We start from the raw sequence: 10,125 nt of genomic DNA on the forward strand, positions 1-10,125 counted from the left end.
CGGGCCACCATGCCCAGTCTCAGCAGGCCCCAAGGGAGAGGCTGGCATGGCACACACAGTGGATCAAACCCCAGGCACTGCCCTCTTCCTAAGTCTAATGTGATTCTTAAGCAGTAGATCTAGTGTTGATATCATAGAAAAAGAAGGACTCTACAAGTAGATTCTGCCTCAGATAATGACAAAGCAGTAACATTGCAATGTACTTCAAATAAGAGTCATCATTTCTGTTGCAGCTGAAGCTTTGAAATGAATCAAGCTCCACCATTTTTGAAGGGGTTTTCTCGTTATGGTAAAAAAAAAAAAAAAAAAAAAATCTCAGTTCTAAACTGAGTCCCTTGATGGATGAACAGACTCCAGATGTTATTATTGTGTTCAACTGGGCAGCCTCTTTCTTCCTATGAATACTGTGTTAATATTGGTTAATGTGACCAGAGTAAATTATAAAAATGAAAACTTACACTGCCATGAAAATTTCTTCTTTTATTAATTGAGATGTGCAGTCTCCATTGATTTATCAATGTGCAAGAAATACCTGTTCATCATGAACAGAATGTCACGACTAGACCTCTGGCCTAGATTTGAGGTAGAATTTTTCCTTTTTTTTTTTTTTTGACTCTTCTAAATTTTCTAGATGCCATGTTTTAAAATTGTTGATTTGCTAGCTCTTGAAAATTGATCTCATTTTAGTTTGTTGTTGCTTGAGAAATTAAATTTAATTCCATTAGGATATAAAGAGGGTAACAATTTTAGGACATTTGTGAACAACACCTTCAATTTCATACTTTTAGCTCCTAATATATTTAGTTTTTAATCATACAACTTTGTCTAAGTATGTATTGATAAATTTATTATTGTTATTTTTATATTTTATGCATAAGGTACAGGGTCTGACTAAGCAACTTGGACTTGAAGTGATCCTCCTGTTTTCACCCTCCCCAGTGCCAGGATTATGGGTGTGCACCACCAGGCCCAGTTTAGGTGGGCACCCCATCACACCTGTGAGCGGGGCTGGCTCAGCATGTGGTGCTGGAGATTGAGCCCCAGTCTGGGTTCCTGCCCTTGCCTAAAAAGGCACTTAGTCTGTTGATCTATCTCGCTGGCTCTGTAATGATAGATCATTGCTATCTAGAAAAGTAGTCTTAGTAATATTAAAGTAATAGGAATCAGAAAACTTTGGCAAGAAGTCCAATACAATCAAATTTATACTAAGAGTATATTTTATCATTAAGTTCAATGATTCAGTGTATGGAAATGAAAAATGCATCACAGTCTTCTTTACTGAACCTTGAAAACATTTTCAAATCAAGTTGTCTCCTATTGCTAAGACATTGAACAGGGGTACTAAAGTCATCAGTGAAAAAGCAACATGGTGGCACTGAAGTTCTACATTCTAATCTTTGCTCTTCAATCAAATAGGCTTGTGCTGAATTATGGTCCTTCTATTCACAGACCTATATCTAGAATCCTGTCAACATAAAATAATCTGAAACATAATGAAAAGTAAATTTACATCAATTTCTTTCACTGTTTGGCTAAGATCTGGAAAACTTATTTCTATTGTTGTCCTTTCATTTGCATTCCAAGCAAATTAAATTAATCTCTCAAGTTCATGTTCACTACTCATCTACAGTATATCAATCCAAAGTATAACGGAGTTCAATATACAGATAATGTTGCACAAGTAATCTAAAACAAAATAGTCTTGTCTACTGCTGACTTATGCATGATCTTCAGCACTGTTCAGAATATTCGACTTACATCGATGATAAAAGAACTACCAATGTTTTGGCAGAGCCAATGCCCACAGGATTTTGAAAGTCTTGACATTATGCTCATCCAAGACACTTTCACATTTATAAGAGTGCAAGTTTTACTACAGTAAATTCTAGCTCCAAATATTTTCTGACAGTGGGGCTAGTGATATAGCTCAGTGATGTCACTGCCTGCCTGGAAAGTGCAAGGACTCAGTTTGGATCCCTGGTACCCCATGCTGTACCTGCCCCAACCCAAGCCAGCCACCTAAACTGGGAATGTTGGGGAGGTTCAGACACGAGGATCACAATGAGTCCAAGCTGCTTTGCAAGACACTGTACTAAATAAATAAAAGATGAAAATAAAGTTAAATAAATATCCTGACAGTAACGTACAGTTCATGTTTGTCTTGGTTAAATTTTCTCTCATTGCTGGGACAAATACCCGACACCCAGAATTAAGGAAGGAAAGGCTTATTTAGCTTATAGTTTGTGGAGGTTTTAGTCCATACTTAGCTGGCTCTGAAGCAGACTTGCACATGGCAGAGGACAGCAGTTTATGGCGGCAGAAAACAGCAAAACAGCAGCAGCAGGAGCAGCAGCAACAGCAGCAGCAGGGAGCAAGTCTGTCTGCCTTATGTTACATTCAGACTATCTGCCCAAGGCAGATGTAGCACACACACCCATAATACCGGCAGCGTTTATACCCATAACCCCAGCAGTGGGTCATGAATTAAACACAAAGCCTAGAATTCTTCCCCATAACTGTATGAGGCTTTGGGGGGACACGTAGATACAAACCATAACAATGTTATTATTCCCTTTTCTTCTTTGTCCTTTATTATATACTCCTTCTTTTCTCTGCCTCTATATCTCTGTCTGTCTCTCTCCCAGTTTTTCTTTGATATTGTTTTTGCTTCTTTCCACGTACTTATCTTTCTATTGTGTGCTACACATTATTATAGGTACTACAGATATAGTAATGCTCATCTCATTTTGATATGTTGTTACGGTTTCTGTCTAGATGTCTCCCCAAAGCCTCTTGCAGTTAGGGGGTGGCTGCTGGAGTTTGTGATTGATCACTGTGAGTGTGGATGCGGCACCTGCCCTGGGGCAGGTGAACTGAATTACAACGTAAGCAGGGAAGAGAGGCAGCCTGGTTGCCTGAGCTGCTGCCACCGCCTTTGCTTCTGGCCCTTGCCGCAGCCATGACAGGCTGCTCTTTGCTTTGGATCCAGCTGAGGACGGACTGAAAACTCCTAACTGTGAGCTGAATAAACCTTTCCTTTCTTCACTTTGGGTGTCTGGTATCTGTCCCAGCAATGAGAGAAGAGTAACTAAGACATGTGTTCTAAAAAAACAAAGTTTTAATTCTAAGATCATTGAGCACCCTTCAAACTGGTGCAATAATAAATAAATTTGTACCTGCCTCTCTGATTTATAAAATTCTACTCATGTTTTGAAACTTTTTATTGTTTAATCCGTGTCTTCTTCATCTTTTCCTTTTGCCACCGTCCTCCCATTCCATCTTCAGACCATCTTCCTTCCTGCTTATGGTGATGACAATATAGCTGTCCCAGTAAGTGGTTATGATGAATAAGGTGGAAAAAGGTGGAACCATTAGATCATAGTTTGGCACTTGGTTTGCTTTAGCTAAATAAACATCAACATTAATATCATTAAACTAGTAAGCCTATCTGCAGTAAATATATCTGCAGTCAAAAATGCTAGCGCCATCTTTCAATAGGAGGCTTTAAGCCTCAGAAACTGTTGGCTCACCAGAGGTGTCAACCTCTGACAGAAGAAATGACAAAAAAGAGATTGCTCACCTTGTAACCTAATTTTGAACATTTTATTTGTGTATATGAAATAGATCATTTAATTCAAGCATCTAAAGCATTGCTCTAACAGGCGTTAATATCTTTATAACCAAACAGAGATGAACAATAGAGTGAGTTTTGCCTGAGCAAGATTATCAGACTTCATTTTAAAACAGCATTTTAAATGCTATTTTAAAAAGCCTGCTATTAGTTTAAATTGAAACTAGTTTTCCACTTAGAGGAAGATACAGTTTCCACTTAAACATATCCCATCAATTTTGTGTTAATTAAAAGGATGTAAATACAATAACCAACAATTTATGGAGAGCTCAACAACTGAAAGACTAGGGCATGAAAAAATTAGGCTTGGGAGGGCCAGCCAGATTGCTCAGTGAATTAAAGCTCCTGCTTAGGCAGACACAGTGACTGGGATTTGATCCTAGCACGCCATACTGGCTCCGCCAACAGGTGCATTGAGGTGGCAACTGAGACTGGGTGTGGTGGCACGCACCTGTAAACACAGCTCTTGGGAGACTGAAAACAGGCGAATCACTACAAGTCCAAAATGTGTAGTGAGACCTCCCCCCAAAAAAACAATTAGGCTTGGAAACAGTGACCTAATGGAACATCTTTATTTATATGGAAGCAATTCGAGTTCTTGAAAGAAATTTATTCAAGGGCTGGCCAAATAGCTTAGCAGATTAAAGTACCTGCAAGCAGGAGCAGGGGTCAGGGGTTTGATCCCCAGGCCTGCTGTGCCAGCCCCACCCCCTGGGTGCACTGAAATGGCAATTGAGACTGGATGTGGTGATATGTGCCTGTAATCCCAGCTCTTGGGAGGCTGTAAACAGGTGGATCACTACAAGCGCAATCTACTAGTGAGACTCTGAACACCCTGTAGACCTGTCCCTAGAAATAAAAAAAAAAAAAAAAAAAAAAGAAAAGAAAAGAACTTTATTCAATGTAAGGATCCAGACTCAAATACTTAAAAAATTTACCAATGTGCATTAATATCACACAGAGTTTTTTTTTAAATTATGCTAATATGTGGGTTCTGATTTTAATTGTTTTAGAAATTCAGGATCTCCTGTTCTATAGGCTAGATGCCACTCGTTTTTCTAAAAAGAGATCAGTACTATTTACATATCATCATAGAGAATAATGGAGAAATAAAGAACAAAGGAAAATTAGAAGCAGATATTTATTTAAAAATTATTAAATATAAATTATATTTTTCCAATATTAGAACCCATAAATGTAATGTTTGTGAACACCCTGATCTACACACTTGATTGTCAGTGTCGGTACTGTTGCTTGTGAGCTTTCATGTGAAAGAGATTATACTTCAAAAAAATGAAAGGAGATACTACACAGTATTTAAGCTTGTGTGTGTGCAGTTTACTTCTCTCAAAATTATTTTTTTCAGGCACCCCTGATTTCTTACAAATGATGAGCCTACAGGACGCTTCCAAGATTTCTGGATGATGAACTGTGCTGTTGTAAACATTGGAACAAGGACAAAATAAAAGGTGCACAGTCTGAGATAGGATATTCTCTTGCAAATAGGGTCGGGTCCTGTAGAATGAGAGTGAGAAAAAGAGGAGAGGAAAGAGAAAAAGTGCATTAAAGATGCACCACAGGCAGGAAACGGATAATCTCAGTTGATACTTGCATTATATGTCATAAACATGAGACAGGATTCATAATATCAACAAGATCAAAACTGAGGAAAGAGGATTTATAAGAGGAGGGAGGGAGTCAACAGGGAAAGAAAAGGGATACTTAATTTAAAAAAAAAAAAAAAAAACACAAAGATGCCTGTCTCCTTAGTGTGAGAACCTGAAAGAGAAGTCAGTGAGGACCTGGAATCAGAAGGGTACAGTAGATACTGGGAAAAGGGAAGAAGTTATTCAAAAGCAAAGAGTAGCCTAATGATACTGTTACCATGTAACAGAGGCAGTGGAGCTTACCATCACTATCGCTCTGAATATCTAATGCCTTAGACATAACATGGAACTGTTATTTTCCAGCAACCATGGTTCTTATAAACTTTAAATTCTTATAGAATGTGAAAAAAACAATTACACATTTTACATAGAAATTTCAAAATAAACTACATACAATGTAACAGCAGGACAATCTTATGATATTTATTTCTTGTTTTCTTTTATTACTTTTTTTTTTTTACAAACAGAGAGTATGGCAGTAATTGATATGACATTAGAAGCAGTTCACATTTAGAATACCAAAATAGTAGGTATTTCAAGCATGACATTAGTACTACACATTGCTAGCCTAAGTTTAGTTGCTTAGTATATATATATCAGATAATTAGTCAGGGTGAGAATTCTACCCATTAAGCTCTATTTTCAAAAAACTGATAGCTATTCTTAGGACCATTGACTTAACCATGTTGTTTACATAAATATATTAAGCTTCTCTTCTGGATGTTTAACAATTAAAATTTGCAGAACAAAAGTTAGATAAAAAGAAGGGCTACAAGGAGAGCCAGTATTTTGGCCCTAGTCCTTCAAGGTCAGTGAGGACTCAGGACATAAGAGAACCTGTGTTGTAAGGTCTTATAACTCACTGGTGTCGCATATTTTCTGATCAAGGAGATTATAGAACCACAGAGAAAAGTGATTGATGATGCATAGTGTGCCTAAGGAGAGTCACATAGAGAGAAAATATTCTCTTGGGATTTCACAGAGAGGAAATTGGTCAAGCAATGGCCATGACTTATCCACATGGCTGACACTGACAAAATATCTCCACGGTTCTGTACATGGTTTCAGGGTAAATACTGAGGGGGTTTGACTGATCTTGTCAGATAACAAAACTTACATTTTTTAGTTATATAGGTCTCACATTAATCTGGTCTTAACGATCCAGTAGAAAAGTATAACCACAAGGTATAAAAAGTAGTGCCATATTAATATGCTGAGCTGTAGAGCCAGCCAAATAGCTCAGCAGATTAAAGCACAGGCTTAGGCAGAAGTAGGGGCCTGGAGTTCTATGTCTGGGCCTGCCATGCTGGCGCCACCCACAGGGCTGGCTGAGACTGCAAATAAGACTGGACATGGTGGTATGTGCAGGTAATCCCAGCTCCTGGGAGACTGTAAACAGGCGGATCAGGAGTCCGATCTAGTAGGGAGACCCTGAACACCCTGTGGAACCTTCCCTAAAAAGTACAAAAAAAAAAGTATGAAAAGGTCCCTTAAAGACTTCTGCAAGTACATTTTCTCTAGCAGCAATGGAACAGTCATCTCTGACAAAATAAAACAAAAACCGGTGACATAAATAAAGGAACACCGTACTGAAAAAATATGTATATACAAAATAAGATAGATATACAGCTACCTTCCCTTAGTTGCATGAGGAGAAAGGTTTGTAATAATATTGTTTAGAGAAGATATCATGTCTGTATCTTGTCCTCTGAATAACTACTGAGAAGACAACAATGTTCAATGTATTAAGAATTGTAACTGTTTTCCTGACCTGTTTTGAAATTGTTTCATTACTATTTTTTCACACTAAAATGAATAAAAATTTTAAAAAATAAGAAAGCAAATAGTTACTAAGTTGAGGAGAAGGACAGGAGAAGGAGTGGGGGAGATGTATCTATGTATGTAAACAGGATGGTTTGCAACACTGTATTATGCATTTCGGCTGGTCAATAGAAATGAGAAGATAATGCTTAATTTATTTTTGTCTCTTTTTTTCAATGTTTGTCTTTTCTTCTTAATTTCTTATATATTTATTTCTTCTTTCTGTCTTCTTCCAACTCTGTATGCATATATCTGGTAGTATGAATAACTGGTTGGAAGAAAGTACTATACATTACAACAAACACTATGTAGTTCATATTAGTTTGTTAAGTGAAATTCTGCATCACTTGTAATTTTTCTATTTTATTACTATTTGGTACTCTTGATATAATAAAATTTAAACAGAATTGATTTTATATAAAATGCACCCACTCCCCAAGGTGACTGTAAACTGCATATATTTCAAACATGTACTAAGAAAAAGTGATACTATTCATGAGGAGGGTTTTATGTTCACAGAAATTATTTTAAAAGTTATATTTTCATTCTTCAGTAACTAGAATTTCATCAACTGGTTGTCACAATTGCAAGCTGAACATTTGCTCACATTTTTAAAAGGGTAATTCGATATAAAATTGCCTAATGACTCATATGTCAGCCTAGAAATTAGTATCAATCTTAGAGCTGATGACTGTGTGTGTTGGATAGACTTTCTAGAGAAAAGAAAGAAAGACAGACAAACAGACAGACAGACAGAAAGAAAGAAAGAAAAAAGAAAGAAAGAGAAAGGGAGAGCGAAAGGAGAAGAAAATCTCTTCTGTCTGAGAAATTGAAGTACAGTTTTACAAATGGTGAAAGTCTAAGGCAAATAAAAACCAAATAAAAATATGCTCAGTAGTTTTTTTAATAGTAAAATAAAGAGGATCTAATATTTCATATGGTTCTAACAATGTCTAAGTACAACTATGAAACATTTCTATGTGAAAGGTATAAATTACAGTAATGGCATTAATTATTGACTACTTATTTTGAAGGTTTGTTATTAATACATCAAAAATACTTTGTTACAATAACTACAATATTTTAACAGAAGAACAAATAAATATATCAACTGCTTACAGTCTGAGCCTGTATTACAACACAGTTCTAACATCTAAGTGTTTATTCTCAACCATTTTTCCTTTGCTGACATACATTTATATTCACATTTTTCATTTTGTCTTCTATCCTAAAAATCGATTTTTATAGATCACTAAAGCTCTTTGACTGCAATCTTTGACTCTTTTGGCTATAACTCAAGACTAAAGCCACTTTTTGATATATTCTTAAATACTATGGTTTTCTTTGTACTATAATTGGAAAAAGAGTTAAAAGTGAATTTTTGCCTCTCTTTCTTTTAAAGTTATTCATATTACTAAGCACCTTTCCTGTGATTGAATTGTTTTAAGTTTCAGGCAGTGGTGCGGTATTAGGAAGGAGACATTCCTTTGCTCAGTAAATGCTCAGGAGAAATGAAAAGATGGCAGATGATAGCAAAGCAGCTTTCATGTGGAAGGGCTAGTGTAACTGCTTTGTTAGGATGGAGTACAATAAAAATGAAAAGATAAAACAAGGAAACATTATTAATATGTGTTAAATGCAATGGCTTTATTTCACTTTAATACCTATAAAATCTTTGTACAAATGAATTCATCTTCAAAGTTCCAACCATCATAATTGACAGGTACCGTTCATTATTCCAGTGGTATAATTCAAACAAATGATTATCAAAGGAGTTCTGACACTTCAGCAATAATTTTTTTTTTTTTTTGTATTTTAGGGAAGGGCCTACAGGGTGCTCAGGGTCTTACTACTAGATCAGACTCATAGTGATCCGCCTGTTTACAGCCTCTCAAGACCTAGGAATACAGGCGCTTGCCACCATGCCCAGACTCAATTGCCATCTCAGCGTGCCGCACAGGCAGGGCCAGCAAGGCAGGCCCAGGTGTCAAACTTGTTTGCAGGACCTTTAATCTGCTGAGCTATTTGTCTAGCCCTAATTTTTTTTTTCAAAACCTGGGATTGAACGCAGGCCCTTGAGCTTACCAGGCAAACGCTTATTCTAATGAGCTATCTCCCCAGCTCCCAATAATATTCTTTAAAATTCACCAAATCTGCATTTTGGGGCAGCCCACTTTTTATTCAAATGTGTCTGCAGTACACAATGATTGCATTCAATGTAGGGAGTAGATATGTAGACAGATACGTCTTAGAGTTTTACATGTGGATGTGTGTGTGTGTGCATATTATATGAGATGTCTGCAGAATGTTGGAAGATTCCGGATATGCAAACTCAGAGATAACATACAGTAAAATATATGGGAAATATAAGAAAGAATGGAGAGCAAAATACAGAGTTCTTTTCATGAGGCAGCATTTCCAAGGGGTTCACATATATATAGTTAAACATACAGAAATACAAAGAAAATTTTCCAGAGAACCTTATTTTATCTTTAGGTAATACATGACAAGAAAAAAAAAATTAAATGCAAATTTTGAGGGCTGGCCAGATAGCTCAGCCAGCGCACCAAAGAGCCTACTTAGGCAGAACGCAGCAGCAGGGGTTGGATCCCCTGAGTGCTGTGCCGGCCTTGCCCCTGGAGTGCACTGAGACTGTGATGTAGACTGGGCATGGTGGCATGCCACTGTAATCCCAGCGCTTGGGAGGCTGTAAACAGGAGGATCACTGCTTGTCAGATCTGTGTAGTGAGACCCTGTACTAAAAACACATTTAAAATAATAAATAAATAAATGCATGTTTCAAATCAATAAAATAAATTATAAGTAAAATAATGAATGGATAAGATATGAGGTGACTAATGTCTTCTGTTCAATGATAGAACAGATTTTACAATATATACTAATTAGCTAAAACACTAAAAACATACACAAAAATAAAGTGAACCATTTTCCTAACACCCTTGATAATATACCATTTTATTCTTTTTTCTTTTCTTTTTTTTTTTT

The 10,125-nt window shown here is 36.7% G+C and overlaps 1 pseudogene; it reads right to left on the reverse strand.

Moving 5' to 3' along the window:
• Positions 1 to 5,578, reverse strand: part of LOC101576017 — a 45,392-nt pseudogene extending 39,814 nt beyond the window's left edge.
• Between the last annotated feature and the right edge of the window lie 4,547 nt (positions 5,579 to 10,125).

The sequence above is a fragment of the Octodon degus genome, unplaced genomic scaffold (genome assembly GCF_000260255.1).
Source record: "Octodon degus isolate 3935 unplaced genomic scaffold, OctDeg1.0 scaffold00009, whole genome shotgun sequence".
In the NCBI taxonomy this organism is placed as follows: Eukaryota; Metazoa; Chordata; class Mammalia; order Rodentia; family Octodontidae; genus Octodon; species Octodon degus.